The following is a 15,390-nucleotide window of genomic DNA, read 5'->3' as shown; positions in this document are numbered from 1 at the left end:
GGGGAGGGCGGGCGGAGGGCGGGGCCGAGCCGTAATTGACGAGCTCTTCATTAGAAACCGGGCGGGAGGGAGGGGCCCGCGAGGGGAGGTGATGCAAGGCCGCCGCGGCCAATGGATGCAGGGCCGCCGGCGGGGAGGAGGGGCCGGGGCGGCTGACGGGCGTCGGGGTTGGCCTATCAGCGCTCGGCTCTGTGCTGGCGGGGGGAGCAGCATCATGGTTCAACGTGGGTCAATTTTTTGTGAATGAGGAGGGGAGGTTGTGGGGCCGCCGCCGCGGAGCACCGTCCCCGCCGCCGCCTCGCCCGAGCCCGCGCGCCCGCCCGCCGCTCGCCCGCGCCGCCGCCTCAGCCGCCTGGGCCCGGCGCGCCGCGGCCGCGTCCCCGCTGTCGCCGCCGCCCGAGCGCCCGCCCGCCGCCCGCGGTGGTGGTGGCGGCGCAGGCTGAGGAGATGCGGCTCGGAGCGTCCGCGCTGGGCTAGAGCGCCCGCCGCCGCCGCCGCCGCGGTAAGCGCTGCCCCGGCCCGGCCCGCGGGCCATTGTCCGCCCCCCGCCCGCCCGCAGGCCGCCCGCCGGCCTCCACGCCCCCGCCGCCCAGCCCGGCAGGTGGACGCCGGGGTCCGCCCGGCCGGCCCGGTCCGGCCCGTGCGCCCAGGCCGCGCGTGGCGCCGGCCCGCGGGTGTCCGGAGCTGAGCCGGAGCCCGTCCCGGACCTTTCCCTGCAGCCCCGGCCGGCGAGGGCCGCCGCGGGGCGGGGGCAGGACGGCCGGCGGGCCCCGGGCGTCCGCACCGGTCCAGGCCGAGCCCTCGGCAGGTGGGCCGGGGGCTCCCGAGCCCGGGCGGGCGCCGTTTATGTAACTTTGTCGAGGCTGTGAGTTTGCAGAAAAACGTCCCTCCCGGGGCTGGCGGGCGGGGTGCGCCGTCGCCTGGTGTGTGCCCCTGACCGGAACGGCAGGGGTGGGGGTGTCCACGACCCGAGTGGGTGCCCGCAGGCTTCCCACAGGCCGAGCTGCGGCCCCGTCCTGCCCAGATGACGGGAGCCGCGTTTCCCGGCATTGCAAGCACACACCATGGAATTAGAAGGAAATTATCTCGTATTTACATTTAGCGTTGAATTATTTGACACTGTTATAGCAGGAGATCGTGCGTATCAGTTGGAAAGGCCGGGGGTGGAACCCAGTGTACTCATTTAATGCACATCAAAAATTTGTAATAACTTGCAGCAGCTGATATGAATGTTTCCTTTATTGCATGTTGTAAATTGACCTGCTGTGACACAATTTTCAAATAAAGTGTTGCATAAATTAAACTCAAGTTATTTTAAAACTAATGACTTTCTTAACTAAATCCTAATTGCATTACTATAGAGACCTACCTAATTGCTTGCAGCAGCTCTGCCTGCCCTCGGTGAGAGAGGAAAGGGCCTGTGTAGTTAGTTTGCTTCCCTTCTTTTCTCTATTTAGGCTTTTCTGTTTATTCCCACAAACCACCTAAGCACAGGGGTTCTGGGAGTAAACATGTAAACAGCCCTCGCCCAGCGCCAGCCCAGCAAGACTGGGGGGATACTGGTGGGTTTGCACCTTGGCTTGGTTTCACTTTTTCTTTTGTAATGTGATGGTGGTTGCTTGGAGTTTGAGTTGCTTCTGATAATTCTGTGCTTTGGATGGGGCTAGGAAAGGTGGTGGTGGTGATTGGGCGGGCGGGGTGGGAAGGGAGGGAGAGGGATTGAATTAACAAAACTCAGCTGCTTGTACACAAATATACACTACAGCAATTACAAAGCAACAAAAGTTATTGCAGAATTTTGCGGTAACTATGGCAACACAATTACTCTATTATAATTGGAAATGCAAAATGCCACCCTCTTAGAAGTTTCATCAGAATGGAGTTTTGGATATCAAAAATATGTGAGATTTCATTTTTCTTTTCTTTTTTTCAGGTAGCTCCTGAGAATTCTAAAATCTGTGTTCAATTATCTATTTTTAAGACCCATCAAGCTTTCCCAGATATTCTACTCCCTTGGATCTGTGGCATCTTTCCCCAGAACTCACATTTGTGTGGGAGGGAAGTATTTTCCTGCCTTAAAAACACACACCCTGACACATTGTTAGACTTCGATAGCTTTCTGTGTTCTGGGCTTTTATTTTAAAGATCACATACCTTCCTAAAGAGAGCAGTAATCAATTAGAAAAGAAGGATTTATGCGGCAGGCAGATGTAACACTGCCCTCTTTAGGGTTAGTTCTTTCTCCTTCGAGGGGAGCTGGCAGCAAGAGTGCCCCTGGGAGAGCCCTGGGCTGGGGGTGTGTGCGGGGGTGGATGACTGTGGTCTACACGGAGGCCTGCGAGGCCTAGGGACCAAGGACAGATGTGGCCTAAGCAGCCCTGAGCCAAGAGAGAATGTTCTGTGGTCAGCAGCTTCACAGCCATGCAAAATAAAAATCTCTCAATGCCATGTTCTCAGAGGCCTTGGGCCCTGTTGCTGGAGCCAGATGGACAAAACAACATGGCACCCAGGCCATGTGCCACCTGAGCGCAGATCTTGACTCAGTGGTCAGAAACCTGCTTTCTAAGGATGCCCCTCTTGATGTTTCCCAGGAGGACTCCAGTTCTGGAAGTTTCCACACATTGTGGGGTTGCTGCAGTTGAATTTCGTTATAACTCTTTCCTTTTAACTACTGCATATTTATGTCCAGTAATCGACTTCCATTTTCCAGCTGCATTGTGAGGTTTCAATGCAGCATGAATAGCTTTGAATTCTCATCCTTTGATGTTGGGGGTGGCACCCGAGGAAAGGCGACTTTCTGCCGTCGTAATTGCCAGAGCAGAAGAAACATTTCATCACTCCTGGAGAATTCATCCGTACCGTTCTCTATTGAAAACGCCGGGTTTTCATCACTCGGAAGCTACCATGAGAAATAGATTGGTACCTGATGGAGGGAGGGAGGGAGGGAGGGAGATGCAGAGGACGGGAGACAACTGCCACTGGGGGTCGCGGGGCGACGGGCTGTGGCCAGGCTTTGGGTCCCTGGACCAGAATCACTGCCTGTGCAGCTGGGGGTCCACGCCGGCCCAGCCTCTTTGGATGCTCCCTCACTCCGCGGCCTGAGAAGCTGAACCTGAGCCCCCGCTGTTCTAGGCAGAGGGTGAGTTCCTGCCCTGGTGGTTGCAGCCCCCGCTGGTCCTGGGGTGGGGCCCGGGGAGCCAGTCTGGAGGGGGCTTGGTTTCAGTCTCAAGACTGTCAGTCAGCGTGTGCTCTGGTGTGCAGTGGGCTCAGGGCTTTTGGCCTTGCCTCAGAGGGAGGCACAGCATCTCTGGTCCAGGTCAGATGAGGGGCCCTGTGTCAGAAGTGATGCTGCATCTTCTCACACCTTAGCAGCATGTGTTCACGGGACGTTTCTTTTGGAGAAGCATCACTGATCTGAGATCAGCGAGTTCTGTTCGTAAGGTTATTTCCTCCTCATGGGCTTGTGTGAGCGAGGAGGTGGGGTGGGCGGACCTGTTTAGGGAGCGGGTGGCCCCTCTGCTGCCTTTCCTGACTGACGTGCCTTCTCCTCACTTCCCGGGAGGAAGGGCCAGGGCCCTCCACAGGCTGCCTCCACAGCGACCCTCCACATCACCGTGGGGACAGATCAGCTTCTGTAGCAGCAGATGTGGAAACCAGACTAGTTTTCCTCTTTCCTGGTGGGGAGATCATGATATTTGTACAGTTGACCTTTGAACAACATGGGCTTGAACCGTGCAGGTCCACCTACCTGTGCACTTTTTTCAATTCGTACTGTAGTACTGTACAATCTGTGGTTGATTGAATCTGGGACGTGGAACTGTGGATACGGAGGGCTGACTGATAACTCAGGTTTTCCACTGTGGCAGGGGGGTCGGCACCCCTTCCCCCCAGGCTGTTCACGGGTCAACGGTAAATGTAACATAGACCAGTAGCTACTGTTTAATGAGCACCTACTTGGGGCTACAAGCTGACATAAGTACTTGCCATGTGTACCCCCTTTCTCTCTCTCCACAGCCTCAGGAGGTGGCTGCTACCACACCCATTTTGCAGAGGAGGAACCTGAGACAGATGTGAAAATGTAGCATCTGGTACCCCTTGCTGCATTGAGTCCCAAATGTTGATTCTCTCTCTTCCGTGCCTCCGCTTCCGGGCCCCTGACGGACTTGAAGTTGAAGTTCAGCATGGCCCATCGAGGTGTTTGGGAGAGTGTAGCCTCTTTGAGAAGAGGACAGGTTGGAATACCTTTTAGGTTTAGTGTTGCATTGGGTGGTGTCGGAGCTGTCATAGGTGATGCTGTGTTTCAGTAGGGTCTGGGAAATAATCCTGGCTTTCTCATGCTGTCCTCTGTGCTGTGTGTGGCATTGTAGAACTGGAAAGGATCTGAACAATGCTGTTGGCCGGGGTTGGCTGTGTCCCATGCTTGGATCTTCTCCTGAGGCTGCATGGGGGCAGGTGAGCGTAGTGGAGGGCACCTGGTGCCCCACGTCCACTTCAGCCAGACTAGGCTGGCCTTCACTCTTGTCTGTAGGATTATCTTGGAAGAGTTTCAGAAACTTTGAAAAATCACTGACTTAATCCATTCTCCTTTAACACCAAGCCAGAAACTTTAAAGAAAATATCGACAGATTTAACATTATAAGAATTAAAGAAAATTCTCTTTGTCAAAAGATTCCATAAGTGAGGTTAAGTAACAGCGAGAGAAAAAAAATCTACAACGTATTATGCCTATATACGCTCAATAGTCAATATGTAAAGAGCTTTTGCAAACCAATAAGAAAAGGATGAGCATCCCTCTTGCATGATGAGCAGAGCACATAAATCTGCAAATCCCAGTGGCTAATAATAAAAAAGACTTAGCTTTACTAATAAAGAGATTTAGCTGAAAGATTTTGTTTATGCCCAGCATATTAGCATAGGCTAAGTTTGATGGCGCCTGTTGGTGGTGATAATAATAATTTTTATCTTACATGGGTTTTGTAAAATTTAAATAAGTTAATACACGGAAAGTGCTTAGAATAGGGCCTGGCACACAGTAAGCACAATATAAGTTTTGGCTATTGTTAATTATTAATTATTTAGTTACTCTCCAGAAAAGTTTTATGTGTCAAATTTTTAAATGATCATTCCTTTTGTTCCAGCAATTTTACTTATTGGAATTTATTCTTAGGAAGGGGTATGATAAGCACATGGATATCCAGGTACGTACAGGATGTTATTGCTACATTATTTATAAAGGTGATACTTATAAAATACATTGTGGTATTTTCATCCTGTGGAAATCTATGCACAGGCTTAGAGGTCAGCAGAAGTGTGCAGTGTGTTAAGTGAAGAAAGCAGGTCCGGAACAGGACCTACCCCTTCTGTTTTTAAGAACTTGGGTCTCTAAAGTGATAACAGTGGCCTTCTGGGGTGTCAGGAAAATGGGATGTGAGTGACTTTCATTGTCTTTTTATACATGTTGGTATTGTATAAATTTTTCTGTAAGCCTGTGTGACTTTTTAATAGTAATACTTTTTTTAAAAAGGCTGATATTTCCATGGGGGGAAAATACTCTTCAACCCCAGTATTTATAAAGGAGGAAAACCAAGTCGTTGGTAAGTTGATACATATGCTTAACATTGGAAGAATTTAGGGGATTTGTTTCTCTGACTCTCGTAAGCTCTCCAAGGCAGTGCTGGCCTCCTGGTTCTGGGCGGGTTCTGGCCCAGGTTGTGCTGCCGTGACACCTAAGTGGTCTTGCAAGGCAGAGCCGCACCCGTCATTACCATGCTCAAAACCCTGTCATGTCTTAGGATCCTGGAAGGCCTGCCTTGTCTGATAGCACCTGTCTTTCTCACTGAGCTTCAGCCCCTACCTGCTTTGCTTCCTTGCTCTCCAGTAAGCCCCCTTTGGCCCCAGGGCCTTTGCACACACTGTTTCCAGTTCTTGGAACTTCCTCTCTTCATATCTGTCTTCTCTGATCCCTCAATCCAAGCTCAGCCTTTGGTCCCCTGTTAAACATGGCGTCACATCCTTTTTACTCCTTCCCAACAGGATCCGCTTCTGTAATTTCCATAGCTCGTTGCGACATTAGTGGTTTAATGTCACCTCTCTTACCAGTGTGTGGGGGGGGTGCTCCACGGGGTGGAGGGGCCCCGAGGGCCTCCTTCCTGCTTTGTGCCCAGTGCCTGGCAGTGCCTGAATGAATGAACGAATGCGTGGCTGGAGGCAGGGCACAGCGAAGGCCTTGGGAGGAGAGGCTGGGTGTGGACACGGTCCTCTGGCCTCAAGCCCCTTCTGGGTATCTGCCTGCTTCCTTTCTGCCTCAATCTGGGAACTTCTAGGTTCTTATTTTGGAGATTATGTGCTTTTAAGTAGCTGCAATAAATACAACTGAAGTGGGTTTTGTGATGCAGAGAGGAACGAGGGGAAGAAGGGCCTTAAACGCCCAGCCGTCAAGTGGCAAATGGGGCCATTGTGCGTGGGGCCCAGCCAGTGCGCATGGCTCCTCCCTTGGCCGGATCGCCCAGGGTGCCGGTGTTCCAGGTGGCCAGCCGCTCCCCTGCTTGTTTCAAATTGGAATTAATGACGTTATTTAATCACTTCATATTTCACCTCATAGTTTTAACATGATACCTTCCTATGGTCACGTCTGTAAACATTTTGGAGTCCACTCTGTTTAAAAATGCGAATGTCAGGCTGTGTTAGTTTACTGTTGTTTATGAGGTATTCTGTCTGCATAGGTCAAGCGCTTTTGTTGGGTCGATGTTTGAGCTTGCGACAGTTGGGCAGCTCTTAGGGCCTGGAAGCCTTGAGCTGGCCTCCCCGGTGGGAGTGCTGTCCTGCCCGTGTTGGCGGAGCTGTGCGATCTCGCGGAAGCGACCATCAGCTGGTTCGCGTGCCGCTGTTGGCTGTGGCGGGTCTTCCGCAAACTTGGGAAGAGAAATTTTGGTGGCTCCCCCCCTGCCACTCCCACCGGCCTGTCTTGGGTGGCGGAGCCGTGGCAGTGGCGGTGGTAGGGAACCTGTCTCTTAGACGTTTCTGATTGGTCGGTTATAATTTTGCAAATACTAAGCCCGCACCTAACGCATGTAGGAAGTCTTCCGTGAGAGCAGAGGAGTTGCACAGATGCTCCTGCGCTGGGGTGGGCAGAGGCAGGCCCTGTGGCCCCGTCTCGGGCAGGAAGCCCTGAGCCGCAAGGAGCTTAGACGTCGATGGGGATGGGGTAGGCGTGGGGATAACCACACACAGGTGCACCAGGCCGTGGGAGGCTGGGGGGCGGGGGGCCTGTGACGGGCAGCAGGGGTGGAGGAGCCAGGCTCAGATGAGGGGAGACAGGAGGGCTGGGAATGGAGCGTGGTCCTCTTCAGCTGGAGCAGCGGGGCTGCCACAGGGTGGAAAGGCCGTCGGGCCTGATGGTGGCCTGCCCTGAGGGCTCCAGGGCCGCAGCGCGGGAGGAGGGATGAGCTGGACCGACGGACAGGCTGACTGCCTTGTCGCTTCATGTGTGTGCAGGCTGCTTATGCGCAGTCAAGGCTTCTGACCCTCTGTGCTTGCTGTTTCCCGGGAGGTGCCACGTGCCTGGCCTCTGCTGGTCTAACCTGGTCGAGGCCCCCACGGCCTGTGGCCCAGCCGGCCCCTCTCTGGAGCACGTGCTTGCAGCATGGCGCTGTCCCCCAGGCTCTGGCAAGAAGCTAGGGCTGCCCACAGCAAGGGGGGCTGGAGTATCCTCAAGCGAGGTGGCTCTTCCTTCCTTCCTTCCTCCCTGCCTCCCTCCCTCTCTCCCTCCCTCCTTCCTCCCTCCCTCCTTCCTTCCCTCCTTCCCTTCTCCCCTCCTCCCTCCCTCCTTTCTTCCTCCTCCCCTCCTCCCTCCCTCCCTCCCCCCTTCCTTCCTTCCGCCAGTGTGACTGAGAGCCCCCTTCTAGGTCCGGGACTCCTTAGAGTAGCTGTCAGGACTCGGACCCCAGGGGTCAGTGTTGGGAACGTTCTGGAAGGGACTTGAGCCAGCTTCTCCTCCATTAGGAGTGAAAACCTGCTTCTGAGCCCCTGCAGGGGCTTTCCTGGCAGACACTGTGTCATCGGGTGCCTTGACTGAAGCAGGGCCCCAGCAGGTTGGCAGAACATGGTGAAGGGCAATGAGCAAGTTGGCGAGGGGTGTAGGTCTTCCGAGGTGATGCTCAGGGCTCCCCGCAGATCTGACATTCCAGCCCCACGAGGGCTGAGGGGTCAGAGGGGCCTGATGAGCCTGCCCGCACTCCACCTCTGGGGCCGTGGGCACTGGGGGTGGGAGTGGAGTTGTCCACCGGGGCCTGTGACCTTCCAGGGCAGGGGCCTGTGGTTGATGAGTGAAAATTAAGAGTATAACCACTCTCCAGGAGTGTGGCTCTCGGCCATCGTGGATCTTTACAAAGAGTCTTAAAGAAGCGTCGGGAAGCGCCACAGTGGATCAAAACCCTCGCTGCTATAAAATTCACATAGGATTTTGCACTGAAAAGGCCGTAAGAGGAGGCTTCAGTCCCATTCTTTGGAAAAACCTTCCTTTGCCAGCGTAGGGGCTGTGCTGTAATTCCTTCCCGGCCCTCTGGGTTGGAGGGACCCATTGAAGCACGCGTCACAGGGGCACTTAAGTGCCGAATTCTGTTTCCTTGCGAGCGCCTTGTTTTCCTTTCACTTTTATGGTCCAGGTCTGGCCAGTTTTGCAGCAGCCTGAGCGCATCCCCTGCCGCTCCCCACCGCCCGCCCGCCGTCAGCCTGGGCAGCAGTCGACCTGCGACATTCTCGGTGTTGAGAGCCCCCAAGGAGCACGGGCTGGTCCGGGCAGCTGCAGGCGGCCTCCTCTGCCCCAGCGGCCCGAGCCATCGGCCCCACTGGAGGAGCATCCATCTCACCTCCCGGGGCTGACGGAGAGCTGACCTTTTGGGATTTGGAGTTAACAAACAGTAGTGTTAAAACGCATCCCCTAAACCCTTCCCCGAATTAGAATGTCCTCCTGTGTCGGAGTGGATTGTGTTCATCCAAACGTGGGTTGCATGTTGGCGGAGCTATGGTTTTCAGAATTCCTCTGAGTGTGGAGGGGACGGAGCTGAAAGAGCAAGGAGGCACGAGGTGGGCCTCTGTCTGCTCTTGTTTCAGGGGCCGTCTTCTCCTTGTGGCTCCTCGGGTTGCCTTATGTTTGTGGGGCCAAGGGTCTAGCTTGTGGACGTGTTAATTCTGTTTATCGTGGCGCTGATTGGCCTGCAGTGTACGAGAGGGTTTCCGCAGACATAGGTGCTTTGCTTTCCGAGGCTTGGGGGTGCCGAGGGAAGAACGCAGGTGTTGAGGCAGGCCGGGCTTGAGAGCTCAGCTTCCCTGTGACCTCACCTGGCTGGTGATGCCTGTCTGTCCAGGAGGATGGGAGGAGGGCCCCTCCCTGGAGGCCGAAAGGGGATGGTGGGCGCACGAGCCTCTCCCCATTTCTGCGGGCAGGTCTCAGGTGGGATGTTGTCTGCAAGGGGAGGGCTGGTGACTGCAGGAGTCCCTGACCCTGACCCCCGCGCCTGCACCTGCTGAAGTCACGGCCAGGTGAGTGCTTCCCCGAAGGACCTCGGTCACACTTGGGGGTGAGTTGTTTTCTGTGTCTGTCCTCGCAGGCGCTCGTTCGTAGCTCACAGAGACCCCGTTCTTGAAGGCTCAGCAGCATCCCTTCAACTGTGCATGGAGCACCCTCAGCTCCGAGGGCACCGCCCTGCGTGTTAGGCGCTCGGCGCGCGGGGCCTGGACGGGGCGGTGGCTGCCCTGCTGCACTTGGGCTGTGGCTGCAGTGTGATTTGTCCCTGGGTTGGAGGTGCTGAGGTCCCGCCCCGAGGGTGATCCGTGAACAGGGTGATGGGCGTCTTGCACCATCTTTGCTGTCCGTGTGCTTCCTGGTGTCCAGAAAAGGGGGCGTCCTGGGATGATGTGAATGTGTGCTACGAACCCAGTAGCGAGTTTGCTCGTTTCCCCTCCTCTTCACTGTTGTTTATCAAGCACCAGCAGGGCTCCTTAAGGACAGCATGCCCCTCACCTGCAGCTGGCCTCAGAAGGCTGCCCCACGTGGCAGTAAGTAGCTCGAGGAAAGCTGCGTGGCCTGAGTGCTCAGATCGTGGGTGGAGACCTGGGGCCGGCTCCTGGTGGCAGGGTGAAGGGGCAGTGCTCCCAGGAGGAGGGCAGCGTAGGATTTAGAGACGGGAGAGGCTGGGTGCTTCTGGCACTCCATGGGCGCAGCCCTCCATGGGTGGCTCTGTGGGTGTGTATGCGGGGGGCTGGGGGGGCAGGTGACCGTGTTGTAGGATCGGGTGGCCTCTGGTGGATGGAGAAACAGGCCAGGATCAGGTTGTGTCCTCCCTGGGATCATGGGACCTACACTTTAACCGGATATTTTTGTGAGCAGCTCTCAGTGTTGAGCAGGAAGATGTTTCTGGTAGCTCTCCATTAGAAGGGATCTCTCCATGGCAGGTTCAGAGAGCACTGTGTGCTGCAGGGAATTGACTGACTTGCTTCCTGGGAAAGTGCAGGTGAATGTAGGGTTCAGGCAGGGCTTGATCCAGCTCCTCTGTGGCCTCATCAAGACCTTGTTTCTTTCCCCTGTCTTGGGAGAGTCTGCTTCCTGGTCCGGAGGTGGCCCCGCCAGCTCCTCGCAGGACTACACACTTGCTGGTTCCTGCCCGCCAGGACAGGCAGCATCTTCGCCTCAGCAAAACGTCCTTCACTTTTGCTTGGTTTGGCTTAGGTCCCTGGTCCACGCTGAACTGTCACTTTGGTCAAGGGTATGGAATGCGCTGAGTGGCTCAGCCTCTTCCAGAAGCTGGCTGGGGAGTCAGCTTCCCTCCTAGGGCAGTCGCTGGTAGTGGGAAGGAGAGGGAGGGGACCGACGCTGAGGTGCAAACCGGTGGGCAGCGCCCTCCACGGGGCCCCTTGTTCACTGCAGCCCCGGCCTCGGTTCCAGAATGGCCTTTCGTGTGGGCCCACTGTGTGCAGGGCCATGCCGACCATTTCACAGACCGTCTCACGGAATCCTGCGGCAGCTCTGGAGGGAGCTGGTCCCCGTTCACCGAGGGGGGAGGAGAGGGCTCAGGAGGGTCTGGACGTGAGGCCTCGACCAGGCCTTCTGTGGCAGTGGACGTGGGCCCCCCAGTCTCCTGGCATTTCCTTCTTCCTGGTCGTACCCTGGGCCCTGGAGGTCGGGGCAGCTGGCCAGTTGGCAGGGTGGGTTAGAGGTGACAGAAGCTCATCAGGGCGAGTCCTCTGGTCTCTCCCTCCGCAGGATGTGACCGTCTCGTGGAGAAGCCCTTAGAGTGGGGGCAGTGGAGCCACGAGACAGAGGGGACTGGGCCCTGCCAGCTGACTGACCCGCTGCCCTCAGGGCTGATTCCCGGCAACCTGAGAGGCCCAGTGCAGTGTCTGAGGATGCTCTGGGGAGGGGCTGAGCCCACTTCAGCTTTCCTGCCCTGGGCAGAGGTGGGCAGATGCCGGGGTGTCCTGAGAAGGTACAGTGCAGGGCGTGTCGGCCGAGCCCCGCTGGTAACATCTGCCCGTGTGCAGGGGCCGGAGGCTCAGACAGATCTGGGCTCCACAGCCTCAGTCTCCCTGTGCCTCAGTCCTCCCATCTGCAAAGTGGGCACGAGAATTTCTGTCATGGAGGGATGTTTTCGGGCTCAGGTCGGGTAAGATGACGAGGTGGAAGGCCCGGCTCCCAGACCTGCGGTGCGGCGTGAGAGGAAGAAGCTCCATTGGCCTTGCTTAGTTCCTGTGCCCCCGGCTGGGGACTCCCACCGGTGTCCTGCGGTGCGTCTTTAGTGCCGGGCTCTGTGCTGCTGTTGAATGCTCTCTGCTAGCGCGCTGCGCCCCTGCGGCTTGGCTCTCCTTACCCCTCCCAGCTGACTGCTGGGAAGCTGACACCCGGTGCAGGTAGCTTGGCGGTGGGGACTGAGGTTCGAGCCAGGCGGCGCTCTGAGCCCTTGCCTTTCTGTGTACGCACGAGTTGGAACACACAGTAAAGCTGCCCACCCCTAGGCAGGAAGCGCAGGCCTCATGCTGGGATGCACTGCTGGGTTGCAAAAGCAGGGTGGTGAGGGGCTTGGCGTCGTGGAAAGGGGCCCGGATGCGTGTCCTGGTGCGGCCAAGCTGCTCTGTGGCGTTTACCCACCGTCCCTCGCCTCTGTTTCCTCTGCTGCATGGTCAGAGCGTGTTGTGAGGATTAAGTGTGACACCCTGACTGCTGGGGGCGCAGGCCTGGTACAGACTCACGTCCCCAGGGGTGGAAGGTGGCCCAGCCAGAGCGAGAGGCAGAGGACCTCAGACCTGCACCACCCCCCTTCGGAGGTTTTCCTTCTGGGGGAGGGGGGCCTTTCACCGGGGCTGGAGATGGAGGCTCTCCTGGGCATCAAGTTGGTGTGGCTGGCCCTGTGCTCCTTGCCGGGCAGAGCCCTGCCAGACAGTGTGAGGAACCAGCAGCCAGTATGGCGGAGGGAAGCTGGAGGTGGCCTCTGAGCCTGGGAGGGTGGGGCCGCCCCGGGGCCGGGGGCAGGGCAGCCCTTGCAGCGGGTGACCTCCTCTGGGCCGTCTGTTACCCGTGCCCTCCACTTCGCATCTTCTTCAGCTCACAGCTAAGTTCTGGGATGTGCAGCCTTGGCGAGGGCACCCTCCCCTGCACACAGGACGTGTGTGCACACATGCACACGCATGCACACAAGCAGACGTGCACACGCGCGAGCTCTGTGAACCGGGAAAGTCATCCCCTCTTGGGATCCCTGTTGGGCTGACTCGAGCTGCTCACCTCTGGCCATCCCCTGCTTAATGAGGAACAGCAGAGTTTCTGGAATGAGGGTGCATCTGATGGCGGTTGGGGTGATGAAATCCTCCCTCGGTGGAGTGCAATTCTTACCCGGTTCCTCATCTCTTAGCGGAGATACTTTGTTTTTTGATCCTTACAAGTTGGGCTTTCTCGGGCCCGTGAGTTTTGAGTGTTGTCCCAGCAGAGGGCCGGGGGTTCCGTCGGTCTGGGACGTCTGAGGCCAGGCTGACCGCTGCCCTGGGATATGCTTCTCCCGCCTCCAGACTCTGCTGGTTCTCGGGAAGGTCGAGCAGCCGCTCCCGCAGCTGCCGTGTGGCGGGCCCTCGGCAGCAGCTCTCTTGTCTTGCAGTTGTGTCGCCACGTTCCAGGGCTCAGGCTGGTCCGGAGGTGCGTCCCAAGTGACCAGGGCAGCTGCAGCAGGGCTTGGGCCTGTCGATCAGCCAGGCACCCAGGTCCCCAGCCCCGCACCCTCCCCCAGCTCCCATGGGACCTGCATCATCTTCCGAGCCCGCCAGTGGGGGGTGCCCCTCTTCCCCTGCATCCCTCAACCCACAAGTCCTCGAGGAGGTGGCAGTGGACCCATGTCACATGGTTCCTCCCCTGGCCGGGACGCTCTCATCTGGCTCTGGTGGTGACCCCCCCCTCCATCTTTGGTCTTTAGTCTTACAGCGGTGACCACTCTAACTCCCTGCTCTCACAGTTTGGGCCCTCAGTGCCGGGGCTCGCGGCTGCTCGCTGAGCTGCGGAGTTGGTGTTCCTGGGGCTTCAGGTGGAGGAGAAAGGAATAAATTGTAATTGGTTATCAGACCATCTTTCAGTGGTTGGACTGGAATACGAACTTTTCTTTGTTGCTTCGCTGTGGACTGTGTACGTGCTGTGGAGTTTTCTGATTTTTGGAGAAGCCAGGTGCTGAGGCACCTCTTCCGGCCCCTATTCCTGTGCCTGCCCCCCAGCCTCTGGCCCTGCTCTGGCTCCCGGTCCCTGGCCCTGCCTTGGTCCCTGGCCCTGGCCTGACCTCCATCACATCTGTTCTGCAATCCTGGCTCAGTCTCCCAACTGCCAGCCTTATTCTCGTCCTTTCGGGATCCTAGCTGGTAGACGGGGAAGTTTGCTCACAAACTGGCAAACCTCAGAGTTGCAGTGTGAGTGACAGGGGTCTGCTTAGCGAGGCTCAGAGCAGTGCAGGACCTCTGGCCGGTGAGGGCGCTGCAGGGAAGGTGGGCCCCTGGAAGCTGCTGGGCGGGATCAGGTGGGGGCGTGGCCACAGGAAGTGGGCGTGTCTTCTTGGGCATCGGAAGACTGGCCAGAAGGGGGTGAAATCCATGAGCTGGACACTTACGTAAAGCTCCTTAACATTAAAACAAACATGCATATAACATGGATGCATGCATATAACATTTTGCAGCAGAATGCATGTTTCACCTGATTTCTTAGATAAAACAGAAGCTGTTACAGAAAGCTCCCGCCTGGGGTGGGCTTGCTTCTCCTCGTCTGGACCCACCTGCCTAGGGGAGCTCTGGGCTCTGTCTCCCATTTTGGGGGGTGGGGCGGCTCTGGGAAGGAGCCAGGGAGACCCCCTGCCCGTGGCCCTCTGTGCTCAAGCTCTTGTTGGACCCACAGAAATGAGAGCCCTGCGGCTCCGGGGGTGTAGCCAATCCTTGGGTGACTGATCTAGGTCACTACCGGGTGGTCCTGCAGCTGTAGGATCGGAGAAGTGTGTAATAGAGATTATTTCTCTTGTATCGCCTGAGATTGTTTTATTAAAGCATTTCCGATATCACTGATATTAAGGGAACGAAATTGGGAGAGAAGAGATCAGCAATACAAATACGCAGTTAATTGTAATTGGGAAAAATGCTAATGATTTAATTTGCATACGTGGCTGAAGCATTTTTTTTATGACTGCCTTGATAATAAAAGACAGGCTGAGTATCACAAATGCAAGCAAATAAAGAATTCCATTAATTCTCCTATTCATTTTCTAAACAAATGGTATTCCCGGCTTTTGCAGTGACAGGTTAATAATTAGGGTGCCTCATTTTAATCTGTTCTGTGGGTGCATGCCCTGCCTAGCTTGGGAAACCAGCTACTGTTGGTGTGGTTCTGTGCGGTGAAGAGTACAGAGATTCGGGGACCTCGGGTGAGATCAGGGCCTGTTGCCCGTGGGGCTGTGTGAGCCTCGCATCTCTCTGCCTGCCCTGGGGGCCTGGGCAACATGGGGAGCTGCCAGCCTCAGCGGACGGAGTCTGTGTGTGCTGATGGACTGGGTGGTGGCTTCAGAGAGGCGCACAGGCCAGAGGCTACTTCCGGGTTCTCACCGTGAGGCGATTTGGATGTCGCCAATGCCAAGGCTGAGAAACCTTCTTGTCGCACGCATGCAGAATACTGGCATTCCCTTAAGCGTGAAAGTAAATGGCACGGCTTTTGGATCAAGACGGATTTGGTTCTACTGCGCAGTCGTATAGCTGAAATAGTCATTTTGAAACCACTTGGGGACAAGTTACATACCTCATTTACCAGGTTGGGGTGAGGACCTGAAGTCAGCTTTCAGTTACATTTTTTGCACGTGAATAAAATGCACCTTTACTCTCTCCTTTCCC

General features: G+C 56.3%; 1 protein-coding gene across 5 annotated transcripts in view; it reads left to right on the top strand.

The window, feature by feature from the left end:
* The first annotated feature begins 396 nt into the window (after window positions 1–396).
* Window positions 397–15,390, top strand: part of HDAC4 (histone deacetylase 4) — a 296,704-nt gene continuing 281,710 nt past the window's right edge. For all 5 annotated transcript variants that reach the window (XM_081243356.1, XM_081243357.1, XM_081243355.1 and 2 more), the window contains exon 1: window positions 397–502. The gene's annotated coding sequence lies outside the window, so the exon portion shown is untranslated. The remainder of the gene's footprint in view (window positions 503–15,390) is intronic.

The sequence above is a fragment of the Mesoplodon bidens genome (assembly GCF_964165515.1).
Source record: "Mesoplodon bidens genome assembly, chromosome: 8".
NCBI classification, from domain to species: Eukaryota; Metazoa; Chordata; class Mammalia; order Artiodactyla; family Ziphiidae; genus Mesoplodon; species Mesoplodon bidens.
This window is presented reverse-complemented; position numbering and strand designations above follow the sequence as displayed.